A 15,822-nucleotide genomic window follows, 5' to 3' on the forward strand; every position below is an offset into this window, starting at 1 on the left:
TACTGATTCCCAGCAGAGAAGATGACTTCTGACACTCGGTGGACGCATTAGGCTTGCTCCCTTGGGGAACCCTGAGAACAGCTGACTTAAAGATGCTAAACCCTTTTGATACATCCTCTCTTTTTGTCCTTACAACCATTCCTTGAGATAAGTACGATTGTTATCCCCATTTTACAGATGAAGAAACCGAGGCTCAAAGATATTGAGGAACTTGCTTGAAATCACAGATAGTGGTGGACTGAGGACTGGGTCCAGATCCGTCTGACTCTGTGTTAGTTATCTGTTGAGTCATAAAAAATTACCACTCACTTTGGGGCTTAAAAGAGCACATTTATCCGTGTCTGTGGGTCAGGAGTCCAGGCACGGCTCGGTTGCATCCTCTGTATCAGGGTCTCTCACAGCTGCTGTTGCGGTGTCAGCTGGGGCTGCAGTCTCGTACGAAGGCTCGGCTGGGGCACGATCCTTCCAAGGATCGTGAGCATTGCTTCCAAGCTCACGTAGTTGTTGTCGGATTCGATTCATCACAGGCTGTTGGATGGAGCCCCTCAGCCCCTCAGCTCATGGTTCGCTCCAACCTGGCTGCTTGTTCACCAAAGCATGTTAGTCAAGATGGCGATCGAGAGTCTTCTAGCAAGACAGAAGTTAGTCTTATGTAAATTATCACAGACGTTCTGTTCCATCACCTTTGCCATATTCTGTTGGTTAGAAGCAAAGCACATGCTCTCCTCTCACTTGGCGGCCGGGGATAACACAAGGGTCTGAGCACTAGGCAGTGAGCGTGACCAGGGATGTCTTAGAGTCTGTCCACCACAGACTCCAAAGCCAAGCTCAGACCCCACTGTCCCCCTTTGTGGAGTGGACACATTCAGAGGGAAGACGACATCAGTGAGAGGACCAAAGAACAAAGGTGGCGCCATCCCTGGATGGAGCCTCTCACCCCATCAAACCCCCACAAGACTCGGGGACACAGAGTGACGCCCCCCAAAGAGTGACCAGGCATCCATGTCCTGGCCCTCCTCCCTCCACTGTGGATCACTCAGCGAGCCTGAGAGCAACAACCAAGCACGGGGAATCCTCCCAGGAAGGGGCTGGTGTGGAGACCAGACTCAACGATAGTTTGGAGACGCCCCCTATGGGCCGAGGTTTAATCGGACCGTCTCTTTTAGCTGATACAGTTTCTATTGTTTTCTACATCTCTGATGTTAGCAGGGACAGAATTAAAATCTCAGAGCCATACTTTTGATTAATGTACGAGATACGATATTACACATTTCATAAAATTATCTTTCAAAGAAGGTGAATCTGCTTCCAGGAGATATGTCAAGGGCATGGGTTGTTTTCCATAAGCTCTCTCACTTTGGCAGCTAAGAAAAGCCCCTGATTCTGCTGGTGGTGTCGGTGTCCAGACGGCCTCCTGAGGGCCTGGTGCCACAACTGGAGGAAAATAAAATGTCTTCCAAGAGAAGCTGAGTCAAGCATAGTGACTGGAGACTCGAGTGTAGTGGGAAGCAAAGATCCCCATGCATTTCTGTGCTGCTGAATCACCCTGGCTTTGCTGGCCCAGGACTGTGTTTAAGCGGAAAAGAACGTGATGAGCTGTGTGTGTGATGAGAGCCGGTGGGGACCCAGTGGGACATCCTGGCAGATACTGTAGAGAGACATAAAAAAATAAGCCACAATTTCCAACATGTAATCTGTGAATGAGGTGGATTACATAAAGCTCTAAGGTGGTCAGGAATTAGATGTTCCCATTCATGGAATGTTCTGGTTACTAGTGGGCAGCCATATACTCCCCAACAGCAGTGGTCATTGTTGAGAGGATTAGGACATCCTTAGGGTCATGGGTATAGTTCATGGGTGAGAATGTATGTGTTCTCTGATGATTCACAAGCACTGGTAGATATGTCCTTATCACTGCGTTGCACTTCCAAAGTTTTGAAAGTATACCGTTGGGTTATTGGATCGTTGGGTCAACTCCGACCTGAAGGGGCCACTAAAAAGAACAGGACACAATCCTGCTCTTCCTCTCTGCTCACGGGGGTGGGGCTTCCAGCCCAAGGCAGAAGGGCCCACATGTTGGGTTCTGGTAGCCCCTTCCTGGGAGGATTCCCCGTGCTTGGTTGTTGCTCTCAGGCTCGCTGAGTGATCCACAGTGGAGGGAGGAGGGCCAGGACATGGATGCCTGGTCACTCTTTGGGGGGCGTCACTCTGTGTCCCCGAGTCTTGTGGGGGTTTGATGGGGTGAGAGGCTCCATCCAGGGATGGCGCCACCTTTGTTCTTTGGTCCTCTCACTGATGTCGTCTTCCCTCTGAATGTGTCTGTCTCTTTGTCTAGATTTTCCCTTTTTATCAGGACGCTGGTCATCTTGGATTAGAGTCCACACCAATGACCTCATTTTAACATGATCATTTGCAAAGACCCAGTTCCCAAATAAGGCCACCTTCACAGGTACTGGGTTTCAGGACTTCAGTGCCTCTTGGGGGACACAGTTTAGCCCGCAACACGCTGTGTGTGCCGTACGTGCCCTGCTCTCTGCACATGCGCTGTCCGTTCCCTGGGTGGGCCAAGCTGTGTGCCTTCACATGTCCTGAACCCCAGTACCTCTGCTTTGGACAAACCCTGGGCACCCAGCCTGGACAATACCTTGGCCTGGCTGACCCCTGATTACCTCTTGGGTTCCTTCCTTAGGGGCACCTTCCCTGGACTCCCAACTCGTTTGGAGAACCCTGCCATCACTCCCGTAGCACCTGGGATTCTCATTTGTGACACTCACCTCCTTGGCCTGCCCCCTCTGTGGGGATGTCTGCCCCCCAAGGAAAGAGACTGTGTCTAGCCCATTTACTGCTGTGTCCCTTTGATGATGTGATGGGAGCCTAGGCCTTGCAGTAGGAGAAGCCTGTGAGGTTGCGTCCAAGTCCAAGGGCAGCCAGGGGAGTGGCTGTGGGCTTTGCTGGGAAGGTATGTCTCTTGGAGTCAGCCCAAGGGGGTGAACTCGGTCATGAGCCATGAGGGCTGGTCCAGCCTCAGCCACTCCCACTGCTTCTCACCTGCAGGGATGTGTCGGTCAGAGATGGTACAGGTGCTGGGGCACAGAGCGCCCGCCTCACACCTATTACCTGCTCTCCAGCTGGCCTGCCAGACACCTTGTCATTCTTTGCATTTCTTAGCTGGTCCCAGTGGGTGATGCCATAGAGAAGGAGAGCCCAAGGCACTGTGTCTGGGTCTGCACTTGGCATCGTGCTGCTTTGGTTCTAGGATCCTGTCTGCCTTCTGTCTGTGCTCTTTTTCCTCCTCCTGGAATGAAGCCCCTCACTCCAGGCACCTCTGCTCTGCTGCATTCTCCCCTCCAGCCTAGAGCATGACTCATGAGGCCAGCTCCTGCCCCCTCCTGTTGTTGGAGCAGGTCCCCTGCCTGGAACATTCTATTCACCCTTCTGGGCTTGGCTCAGATGCCCCTCCTCTTTGGCGCCCTCTTCCGCGTCCACACTGCCATTCAGTTGCTCTTCCCTTTTTAGGACATTTCATGCAGCATGTAGATGGCACCTCAGCCGCTGTAACTTGCTCAATAGACATTTATTCTCTATCCGTCCCTAGCTTGATTGTAAATTCCTTGAAGTCAGGGAATATGTGTTATTTAATACTTTATGCTGCAGATGTGGATACCCAGGAGATTTGTTGACTGATTTTTCAGGCTTTGCTGTCAGTAAATGTTAAGCAAATTCCCTAAAGTTTAGCACCATGGGCCTCATTCTTGAGTCCCCATGGGGAAGCATGGTGCTCACGGGGGTGGGGGGACTCAGTAGGGATGGATGGAATGAATGAGGTTGCTATCTAAGGTTTAATGTCTGCCTCCCAGGATTTGTGCAATTTAGCGGTGAACTCTGAGGGAACAAAGACCCTCAGGCTCAAAGGAAATGACTTTTTATTGGTGGAAGCCTGCAGAAGTGGGGTCAAGAAGGGAAAGGGGAAGAGATTTTGCATGGGAAGGTTTTCGTGTTGCCTTTAAATCTACTCAGAGTGCTGTCTGCACTTTCGTCCTCTTACCTGTGAGCCCTCAGGGAGCTCTGAGCCTGGTTTTTCTCATCAGATGGAATATGCAAATTCAGAATAGAAAGTCCTCATCGGTCTTGCATTCTCTACCCCAAGCTACACCAGCTCCCCTCAGGAAACAACACCTCTGCTTCCATACTGCCATAGGATTGAGGAGTATACCTGTAGAGAAGGTTGAGCCAGTTATGGGAGTCACCCTCTAACCACCTGCAGGGGCTGCCCCTCCCCCAGGTCACTGTCCTCCAAGTGAGCCTCAGGGACATGAGGAGATGTGCTGGGTCTGAGGATGCTGACCATCCAGTCATCCATCCATCAGATGCTGGTGGAGCCCCTCCTGTGCCCCAGGCCCAATCCTGGGAATTGAGGATACAGGAATGGGTAGGACCAGCCCCTGTGACAGGAGAGTTCAGAGTGATAGAGATACAGCCAGACAGATACTGTGTTCAAGGTCAGCACAGAGTCCCATGTGGCATATGTGGTGGCTACTTACCTATCCCAGACGAATGCCTTCCTGGAGTCAGTGACGTTGAAGCTGAGATCCCAAGGAGGGGTGGGAATTATTCAGGCAGGTGGGAAGGGGAGGAGGATGATTCACATTTCAGGCTGAAACAGCGTTGAAAGATCTAGAGGCAAGAGAGCTAGCTGCAGTGATTGGAGGGCGTGGGGTTCAGAGGGACCGGAGTGTAGGGTTGGAGAGGGCTGGAAGTTGAGGAAGTAGGTTCTGAAGGACCTCATTTGTCACCCAAGCTGAGGAATTTTGGTTTTGACCCAAAGCCAGGTCATGTGGCAGAGGCTTCAGGTGGTCTATCTTCTCCACTTTCCCTCCCCAAAGCCCAGCCATCCCGCAGACACTGGACGAATGCCTTCCTGTCTCCTGAGGCCACCTCAGACTGAGAGCGATGGCACAGATTTCCCCGCCCTTCCTCCTGTCCCCCTCCCCAATTTGACCTGCCACTGGCCACCGTTCAGGCAGCTAATGACATGGCATGGTATTTAATTCTGAACTCTGCAAACTTGAAAGATTAAATAATGGATTTTGTGATCCACCGGGCTCTTTCCTGGATAGAATGGTAAGATGTCAACTGGAAAAATTTAAATATTGATGAGTTTTAACCTTTGTATTGATTGGGCTGTGACATATTTTGAATAATGATTCACGTTAAAACTACAAGGATTCATATTGACCGTGCAGTATCTGGCTGTATTAAAATAATCGAGTAATCCTTAGACCTTGGACTCCTTTTAAAATTTTGTTTCTCATAAAAGCTGAAGAACCAACCAACGCATAACTTGTGACAAATTTTTGAAATTCCTACGTCTGCCTGTCTGCACTCTTTTCTTCTGTTGTCCCTCAGGACTTCTTTTTGGGGGACTTGGCAGGCTGGGGTCTTGGGAGACAGGTGGCTTCCTTGTATGTGGGAACCTCTTGTATGTGGGGTTACCCCAGCAGCTGGATGCTGTGGGAAATCCAGGGGAATTCTTAGACTGTTCCACTTTTCCTGGGTGCCCATGGCTCTAAGGGTAAAGGAAAGGCCAGAGAGGGTTTGGGAGTTGTTTTATTTTTCTTCGTGTTGAGCTTGAAATTGTTCCCTTGGGATCTGGGATGGTTCATCTTCAACTATTGAGCCCAAGGACTCTGCTGCCACTCCTTGAACTTACCTTCGCCTCTCTTGTTGGGACTTTTGACCATGGGGTCTTCAAGTTTCCAACCTGTCTCTTTGTCTACAGGGTTACGATGCTGACTTTCTTTGCTTGTGGCTACCTATCTTCCCCCAGGACTTTCACAGAGGCTCAAGAATTAGGCATTTAAGACAAAAGAGCTACCATGTGCTGCTGCTAGACTCTCTACATTCATTCATTCATCATTCATTCTTTTAACATATATTTATTAAACTTTAACTCTGTGCCAAGCAGGCACCATGCCCACTCTGATGGGACTTACAGCCTACAAGGGGAGACGGACATTAAACAAGTGATCTGCACGAGTAGTTAATGCATGACTCAGTTATTTCCAGGTGTGACAGAGGCTACACAGGAAACGTTCAAGGCGAGTAAGCCTAGTCTGGGGTGGTTTGCAGAAAGGAATTAACCTAGCATACCCTTGGAAAGGCCTGCTGGCCATGTTGGTCCTTGGCTGGCATCTGAGAACCTAATGGGTAAACAGTTCTCTATTCCGATATTAAACTCTCCCTGAACAGTAAGAGTGGCTCTCTGGGCCTGAACTGTTTGTGCAAACAGTGTAGTGTATGCTGGACACCTGTTTTCCTTCTTGCAGTCTGGAATTTTGATACAGGGGATGCCTGTGTGACCAGCTCCCAGTAAAAACCCTGGGTGCTGAGGCTTTCATGGGCTTCCCTGGACAGGACTTTGATGTGTTGTCACACCCTGTTGCTGGAGGAGTTGTGTGGCCTTTATAGCTATGCCACAGGTTAAAATTTTTTTTTTTCTATCTATTCACCTGTTGATGCACAGGCTTGTTTATAACTTTTGGCTTTTACAAATACAATTGGTATGAACATTCACATACAAGTCCGTGTGGGCATACACTTCTGTTTCTTTCTAGTAAATACCTAGAACTGGAGCAGTTGGATTGTATGGTAGATCTGTGTTTAACTTTATGAGACACCACTGAAATGGTTGTATCATTTTACATCCCACCAGCAGAGTTCCAGTTGCTCCACATCCTTGCCAACACTTGGTATAATCAGTTTCTTTATTAATTTAAACATTTTTTGTGTGTGTGTGTAAAGCTTTTTGTAAACCATTTTTAAACTGAAGTCTAGTTAATTTACAATGTTGTGTTAGTTTCAGGTGTGCAGCAAAGTGATTCAGTTATATATATATGTATATATATATGTCAGTTATAATATATATGTATATATACATATATATGTATATATATAATTCAGTTTTATATATATGTGTGTGTGTGTGTGTGTGTGTGTGTGTGTGTGTGTATACTCTTTTTCAGATTCTTTTCCATTATAGGTTATTATAAGATGCTGGATATAGTTCCCTGTTCTATACAGTAGGTCCTTGTTGTTCATCTCCTTTATATATAATAGTGTATATATGCTGATCCCAAACTCCTAACTTATCTCTCCCCCACCCCCACTGTCCCCTTTGGTAACCATAAATTTGTTTTCTATGTCTGTGAGTCTGTTTCTGTTTTGTAAATAAGTTCATTTATATCTTTTTTTTGTTTGTTTGTTTCCACATATAAGTGATATCATATGAGATTTGTCTTTATCTGTCTGACTTACCTCACTAAGTATGATAATCTCTAGGTCCATGCATGTTGCTGCAAATGGCATTATTTCATTCTCTTTTATGGTTAAGTCGTAATCCATTGTGTATATATACCACATATTCTTTATCCCTTCATCTGTCAGTGGACACTTAGGTTGCTTCCATGTCTCGGCTATTGTGAGTAACGCTGCTATGAACATTGGGGTGCATGTATCTTTTCAAATTATAATTTTCTTTGGATATATGCCCTGGAGTGGGATTGCAGGATCATATGGTAACTCTACTTTTAGTTTTTTAAGGAACCTCCATACTGTTCTCCATAGTGGCTGCACCAATTTACATTTCCACCAACAGTGTAGGAGGGGTCACTTTTCTCCACACCCTCTCCAGCATTTATTGTTTGCACATTTTTTTGATGCTGGCCATTCTGACTGGAGTGAGGGGATACCTCATTGTAGTTTTGATCTTCATTTCTCTAACAGTGATATTGAGTATCTTTTCATGTGCCTGTTGGCCAACTAACTGTATGTCTTCTTTGGAGAAATGTCTGTTTAGATCTTCTGCCCATTTCTTGGATTGGGTTGTTTGATTTTTTTGATATTAAGCTGTATGAGCTGTTTGTATATTTTGGAAATTAGTCCCTTGTCAGTAGCATCGTTTGAAAATTTTTTCTCCCAGTCCATAGGTTGGCTTTTTGCTTTGTTTATGGTTTCCTTTGCTGTGCAAAAGCTTTTAAGTTTAATTAGGTCCCATTTGTTTATTTTTGTTTCCATTACTCTGGGAGATGGACCCCAAAAAATATTGCTGCGATTTATGTCAAAGAGTGTTCTGCCTATGTTTTCCTCTAGGAGTTTTATAGTATCCAGTCTTACATTTAGGTCTTTAATCCATTTTGAGTTTATTTTTATGTATGGTGTTAGAGAATGTTCTAATTTCACTCTTTTACATGTTGCTGTCCAGATTTCCCAGCACCACTTATTGAAGAGACTGTCTTTTCTCCATTGTATATTCTTGTCTCCTTTGTTATGGATTAATTGATCATAAGTGCATAGGTTTATTTCTGGGTTTCTGTCCTGTTCCATTGACCTATATGTCTGTTTTTATGCCAGTTCCATACTGTTTTGATTACTGTAGCTTTGTAGTATAGTCCGAAGTCAGGGAGCATGATTCCTCCAGCTCTGTTCTTCTTTCTTAAGATTGCTTTGGCTATTTGGGGTCTTTTGTGTTTCCACACAAATTTAAAAATTTTTTGTCCCAGTTCTGTGACAAATGTCATTGATAATTTGATAGGGATTGCATTGAATCTGTAGATTGCTTTGGGTAGTAGAGTCATTTTCACAATGTTGATTCTTCCAATCCAAGAACATGGTATATCTCTCCATCTATTTGTATCATCTTTAATTTCTTTCATCAGTGTCTTATAGTTTTCTGCATACAGGTCTTTTGTCTCCTTAGGTAAATTTATTCCTAGGTATTTTATTCTTTTTGATGAAGTGGTAAATGGGATTGTTTCCTTAATTTCCCTCTCTTATATTTTTTTGTTAGTGTATAGGAATGCAAGAGATTTCTGTGCATTAATTTTGTATTCAGCAACTTTACCAACTTCGTTGATGAGCGCTAATTGTTTTCTGGTAGCATCTTTGGACTTTCTATGTATAGCATCGTGTCACCTGCAAACAGTGACGGTTTTACTTCTTTTCCAATTTGGATTCTTTTATTTCCTTTTATTCTCTGACTGCTGTGGCTAGGACTTCCGAAACCATGTTGAATACAAATGGCAAGAGTGGGCATCCTTGTCTTGTTCCTGATCTTAGAGGAAATGCTTTCAGTTTTTCACCATTGAGGATGATGTTGGCTGTGGGTTTGTCATATATGGCCTTTATTATGTTAAGGTATGTTCCCTCTATGCCCACTTTCTGAAGTTTTTATCATAAATGGATGTTGAATTTTATCAAAAGTTTTTTCTGCATCTATTGAGATCATATGGTTTTTACTCCTCACACTGATTGATTTGTGGATATTGAAAAATCCTTGCCTTTCTGGGATAAATCCCACTTGATCATGATGCGTATGATCCTTTTAATGTATTGTTGCATTCAGTTTGCTAGTATTCTGTTGAGGATTTTTGCATCTATGTTCATCAGTGATATTGACCTGTAATTTTCTTGTTTTGTGATATCTTTGTCTGGTTTTGGTATCAGGTTGATGGTGGCCTCATAGAATGAATTCAGAAGTGTTCCTTCCTTTGCAATTTTTGTGGAATAGTTTCAGAGGACAGGTATTAACTCTTCTCTAAATGTTTGGTAGAATTCACCTGTGAAGCTGTCTGGTCCTGGACTTTTGTTTATTGGGAGTTTAAAATTACTGACTCAATTTCAGTACTGATAATTGGTCTGTTGATATTTTCTATTTCTTCCTGGTTCAGTCTTGGGAGATTGTACCTTTCTAAGAATTTGTTCAGTTCTTCTAGGTTGTCCATTTTATTGGTATATAGTTGCTCATAGTAGTCTCTTATGATCCTTTGTATTTTTTTTGTGGTTTCAGTTGTAACTTCTCTTTTTTCATTTCTGATTTTATTGATTTGGGTGCTCTCTGGTTTTTTTGTTTTTGTTTGTTTGTTTTTGATGAGTCTGGTAAGCGTTTATCAATTTTGTTTAATCTTTTCAAAGAACCAGCTTTTAGTTTCATTATTCTTTTCTATTGTTTTCTTAGTCTGTGTTTCATTTATTTCTGCTCTGATCTTTATGATTTCATCTACTAACTTTGGGTTTGATTTGTTCTTTTTTCTCTATTTGTTTTAGGTGTAAGGTTAGGTTGTCTATTTGAGATTTTTCTTGTTTCCTGAGGTAAGCTTGTATTGCTATAAACTTCCCTCTTAGAACTGCTTTTGCTGTGTCCCATAGGTTTTTGGATCATTGTGTTTTCATTTTCATTTGTATCTAGGTATCTTTTGCTTTCCTCTTTGATTTCTTCAGTTATCCATTGGTTGTTTAGTAGCATATTGTTTAGTTTCTATGTGTTGTGTTTTTTTTTTGCAGTTTTTTCCCTTGTAGTTGATTTCTGATCTCATAGCGTTGTGGTCAGAAGAGATGTTTGATATGATTTTGGTTTTCTTAAATTTACCAAGGCTTGCTTTGTGGCCTAGCATCACACAGGTTGCGATCTATCCTGGAGAATGTTCCATGTGCACTTGAAAAGAATGTGTAATCTGCTGCTTTTGGATGGAGTGCTCCATAAATATCAATTAAGTCCATCTGGTCTAATGTGTCATTTAAGGCTTGTGTTTCCTTATTGACTTTCTGTCTGGATGATCTGTCCATTGATGTAAGTGGGGTGTTAAAGTCCCCCACTATTATTTTTTTTTTTTTTTTCCTTGCGTTACGCGGGCCTCTCACTGTTGTGGCCTCTCCCATTTGCGGAGCACAGGCTCCGGACGCGCAGGCTCAGCGGCCATGGCTCACGGGCCCAGCCGCTCCGCGGCATGTGGGATCCTCCCGAAACGGGGCACGAACCCGCGTCTCCTGCATCGGCAGGCGGACTCTCAAGCACTGCGCCACCAGGGAAGCCCCCCCACTATTATTGTGTTACTGCCAATTTCTCCTTTCATGTCTATTAGCACTTGCCTTATATATTGAGGTGCTCCTATGTTGGGTACATATATATTTACAATTGTTATGTCTTCTTCTAGGATTGATCCTTTGATCATTATGTAGTATCTTTCTTTGTTTCTTGTGACAGTCTATGTTAAAGTCTATTTTGTCTGGTATAAGTATTGCTACTCTGCTTTTCTTTTGACTTCCATTTGTGTGGGATACCTTTTTCCATCCCCTCACTTTCAGTCCATATGTGTATCTAGATCTGAAGTGAGTCTCTTGTAGGGCAGCATATATACAAGTCCTGTTTTTTATCCATTCAGCTCGTCTATGTCTTTTGGTTGGAGCATTTAGTCCATTTACATTTAAGGTAATTATTGATACCTGTTTTCCTATTGCCATTTTGTTAATTATTTTGGATTTGTTTTGGTAGATCTTTTTTTCCCCTTTCTTCTTTTGTTCTCTTCTCTTGTGATTTGATGACTGTTTATGTTATGTTTGGATTCCTTTTTCTTTTTGTGTGTATATCTATTATAGATTTTGGTTTTGTGGTTACCATGAGGTTTTTGTGTAGCAGTCATATACATATATATATATGTATATGTATATATATGCTTGTTTTAAGTTGCTGATCTCAATTTCAAATGCATTTAAAATTTTTTATTTATTCATTTTCCTTATTTTTTTGGCTGGGTTGGGTCTTAATTGTGGCACACAGGATCTTCATTGAGGCATGAAGCATCTTCCGCTGTGGTGTGCGGTCTCTGCACACGGTGTCTTCATTGCAGCACTCAGCCTTCTCTCTAGTTGTGGTGTGTGGGTTTTCTCTCTTTAGTTGTGGTGCGAGGGCTCCAGGGCATGTGGGCTCTGTAGTTTGCAGCACATGGGCTCTGTTGTTGAGGTGTGTGAAGTCAATAGCTGTGGTGCATGGGCTTAGTTGTCCGGTGGCATGTGGGATCTTAGTTCCCCGACCAAGGATTGAACCCACATCCCCAGCACTGGGAGGCAGATTCTTTACCATTGGACCACCAGGGAAGTCCCTCTAATGCATTTTAGAAACCCTGCATTTGTACTCTCCTCCCCTCATGTTTACTGTTTTTGATTTTACATTGTTTCATGTATCCCTTAACAGCTTATTGTGGATACAGATGATTTTACTACTTTTGTCTTTTAACCTCCCTACTAGCTTTGTGCATTGATGATTTCCTACCTTTATTGTATGCTTGCCTTTACCAATGATCTTTTCCATTTTGTAATTTTCTTGTTTCTAGTTGTAGTCTTTTCTTTTCTACCTAGAGAAGTTCCTTTAGCATTTGTTGTGAACTGCTTTGGTGGTGCTGAATTCTTTTAGCTTTTGCTTGTCTGTAAAGCTTTTGATTTCTCCATCAAATCTGAATGAGAGCCTTGCTGGGTACAGTATTCTTGGTTGTAGGTTTTTCCCTTTCATTACTCCCTTCTGGTCTGCAGAGTTTCTGCTGAAAAATCAGCTGATAGCCTTATGTGAGTTCCCCTGTATGTTATTTCTTACTTTTCCCTTGTTGCTTTTAATAGTCTCTCTTTATCTTTAATTTTTGTCATTTTGATTACAATATGTCTCAGTGTGTTCCTCCTTGGATTAATCCTGTTTGGGACTCTGTACTTCCTGGGCTTGGGTGACTGTTTCCTTTCCCAGGTTAGGGCAGTTTTCAGCTGTTATGTCTTCAAACATTTTCAGGCCCTTTCTCTCTCTCATCTCCTTCTGGGACCCCTATAGTGTGAATATTAGCATGTTTGATATTGTCCCAGATGTCTCTTAAACTGTCCTCATTTCTTTCCATTCTTTTTTCTGTTTGGTGGAAGTGATTTCCTCTACTTTGTCTTCCAGCTCACTGATCCATTCTTCTGCCTCATTTAGTCTACTGTTGATTCCTTTTAGTGTATTTTTCATTTCAGTTATTGTATTCTTCAATTCTGTTTGGTTGTTCTTTATATATATTTTCTAATTCTTTGTTAAAAAAACTTCTAATTTCTCACTCTGTGCATCCATTCTCCTCCCAAGTTCTTTTTAAAACATTTTTAATTTATTTAATTTATTTATATTTATTTTTGACTACATTGGGTCTTTGTTGCTGCGCGCGGGCTTTCTCTAGTTGTGGCAAGTGGAGGCTACACTTCATTGTGGTGTGCGGGCTTCTCATTGCAGTGGCTTCTCTAGTTGTGGAGCACGGGCTCTAGGCATGTGGGCTTCAGTAGTTGTGGCTCGTGGGCTCTGGAGCACAGGCTCAGTAGTTGTGGCGCGTGGGCTTAGTTGCTCCATGGCATATGGGATCTTCCTGGACCAGGGCTCGAACCCATGTCCCCTGCATTGGCAGGTGGATCCTTAACCACTGCACCACCAGGGAAGCCCTCTCCTACCAAGTTCTTTGATCATCTTTATGATCATTACTCTGAACTCTTTCTCAGGTAGATTGCCTATCTCCACATCACTTAGTTCATCTTTTGGGATTTTATCTTGTTCCTTCATCTGAAATATATTCCTCTGTTGCATCATTTTGCTTAAATTGCTATTTGTATTTTTATGTATGTGGTAGGTTAGTTATGTTTCTCGACCTTGGAGAAGTGGCCTTCTGTAGGAGACATCCTATGCATCCCAGGAGGGCACTCCCCTCTCGTCACCCAAGCTGGCCAGGGGCCAGCTTGTCCCAGGGTAAGGTCTGGCCTGTGTTTGTGGATTCATTCTGCAAGCTGCAGGACTGTAGTTTTCTTGTTTCTGTTGACTGCACCCTGGTGGGTGTGTTTGGTCTAGAGGCTTGTGCAGACTTCCTGGTGGGAGGGGCTGATGCCTGCCCACTAGTAGGTGAAGCTGGGTCTTGGCCCTCTGGTTGACAGGGCCGTATCTATGGGCCTGTCTAGAGATGGCTGTGGGCTCAGGAAGTTTGTAGTCTTTAGACACATCCCCACTGTCTGCTGATGAGTGGGGTTGTGTCCCCACTCAATTAGTTGTTTGGTCTGAGGTGTCCCAACACTGGAGCCTATAGGCTGTTGGGTGGGGCCAGGTCTTGGTGCTAATGACCCAAGCAAGATGTCAGCCTCCAGGAGAGTTCATGCAGATGAATACTCCCTGATATGTCTGTCACCAGTGTCTATGTCCCCAGAGTGAGCCACAGCCACCCCTCGCCTCCCCAGGAGACCCTCCAAGACCAGCAGGTAGGTCTGCCCTAGGCTCCTATGAAATTACTGCTTTTGCCCTTGGTCCTGGTGCATGTGAGATTTTGTGTGCCCACTTTAAGAATGATGTTTCCATTTCCCCCAATCCTGTGGAGCTCCTGCAATCAAGCCCCACTAGCCTTCAAAGCCAAATGTTCTGGGGGCTCCTCTTCCTGCTGCTGGACCCCCAGGCTGGGGGCTCTGATGTGGGGCTCAGAACTCTCACTCCTGTGGGAGAACTTCTGTAATATAATTATTTTCCAATTTGTGGGTCACCCACCTGGGGGGGGGGTAAAAGATTTGATTACATCCTGATTCTGTCCCTCCTGTGTCTCATTTTGGTTCCTTCTTTATGTCTTTAGTTGTAGAAGATCTTTTCTGGTAGGTTTCAGAGTTTTTCAAAGATGGTTGTTCTGCAGATTGTTGTGATTTTGCTGTGCTCATGAGGGGAAGTGAGCTTAGGGTCCTTCTACTCCACCAGCTTGGCTGCTCTCTGCCTATTTAAACATTTTTAAAGCTAATCTACTGGATGTATGGTTGTATCCCTAATGACTAATTACGTGGATAATCTTTTTATGTGCCTCTTTGCCATCCATACATTTTCTCTGATGAAGTTTATATTCAAGTATTTTGCCTATTTAAAATTGGCTAGTCTTCCTATTATTGAGTTGTAAGGGTCCTTTGTATATTTTAGATACAAATTCTTTGTTGGATATATATTTTACAAATATTTTCTCTTAGTCTGCAGCCTACCTTTTTATTTTCATAACAGGGTCATTTGAAGATTAAAAATTTTAAATTTTGATGAAGTCAGGTTTGTTGAGTGTTTCTTTTATGGTTAAAGTTTTTTTGTGTGTCATATTTAAGAAATCTTTGTCAAACTCAAGATCACTAAGATTTTCTATGTTTTCTTCCAGAAGTTTTATAGTTTACCTCTTATATTTAGGTCTATCATCTTTTCCACTTAGTTTTTGTATGTATTGTGAGATAAGGATCAAAGTTCTTTCTTTCCCCAAGCACTATTTGTTCAAATGATTACCCTTTTCTCATTGAATTGCCTTGACCGCTTTGCTGAAAATTAATTGACCATATATGTGTGGGTCTTTTTCGAAACTTTTCATCCTGTTCCATTTTTCTATATGTCTATGTTTGTGCCAATACCACATTCTATTGATGTACCTTTACAAGATATCTTCAAATCAGGTAGTGTAAATATTCCAATTTTGCTCATTTTCGAATTAACTTAGCTTTTCTAAGTCACTTTGATTTCCATATGTATTTTAGATTAAGCTTATCAATTTTTACAAAAAGCCCGGTAGGATTTTGGTTAATATTGAATTCAATATATAGATAAATTTGGAGCGAATTGACATCTTAACAATACTAAGTTTTCATTTCCATGAACATAGTATATCTCTCTATTTTTGTTTTCTTTAATTTCTTCTAGCAGTGTTTGATAGTTTTCATTTATTGAGTTTTTACCTCAATAAAATTGTAAATGAATAAGCCCAACCTGTACAAAATATGTACAGGTTTTGTACATATTTGGGCCAAATTTTTTCTTAAATACTTAATATTTTTTGATGCTATTGTAAGTGGCATTAAAAACTATTTATTGTTGATGCTATATATAGAAATACAATTGATTTTTGTATACTGACCTTGTATTCCCCCAAACTTGCTTAACTCACCTATTAGTTCTGGTAACTTTTTAGTTGATTCCATAGGTTTTTCTACATAAAC

General features: G+C 42.8%; 1 protein-coding gene across 1 annotated transcript in view; it reads left to right on the plus strand.

Moving 5' to 3' along the window:
• CAMTA1 (calmodulin binding transcription activator 1) overlaps positions 1-15,822 on the plus strand; it is a 927,002-nt gene that overhangs the window by 330,787 nt on the left and 580,393 nt on the right. The gene's annotated exons all lie outside the window — the stretch shown is intronic.

Source organism: Lipotes vexillifer, unplaced genomic scaffold (genome assembly GCF_000442215.2).
Source record: "Lipotes vexillifer unplaced genomic scaffold, Lipotes_vexillifer_v1.1 scaffold575, whole genome shotgun sequence".
NCBI classification, from domain to species: domain Eukaryota; kingdom Metazoa; phylum Chordata; class Mammalia; order Artiodactyla; family Lipotidae; genus Lipotes; species Lipotes vexillifer.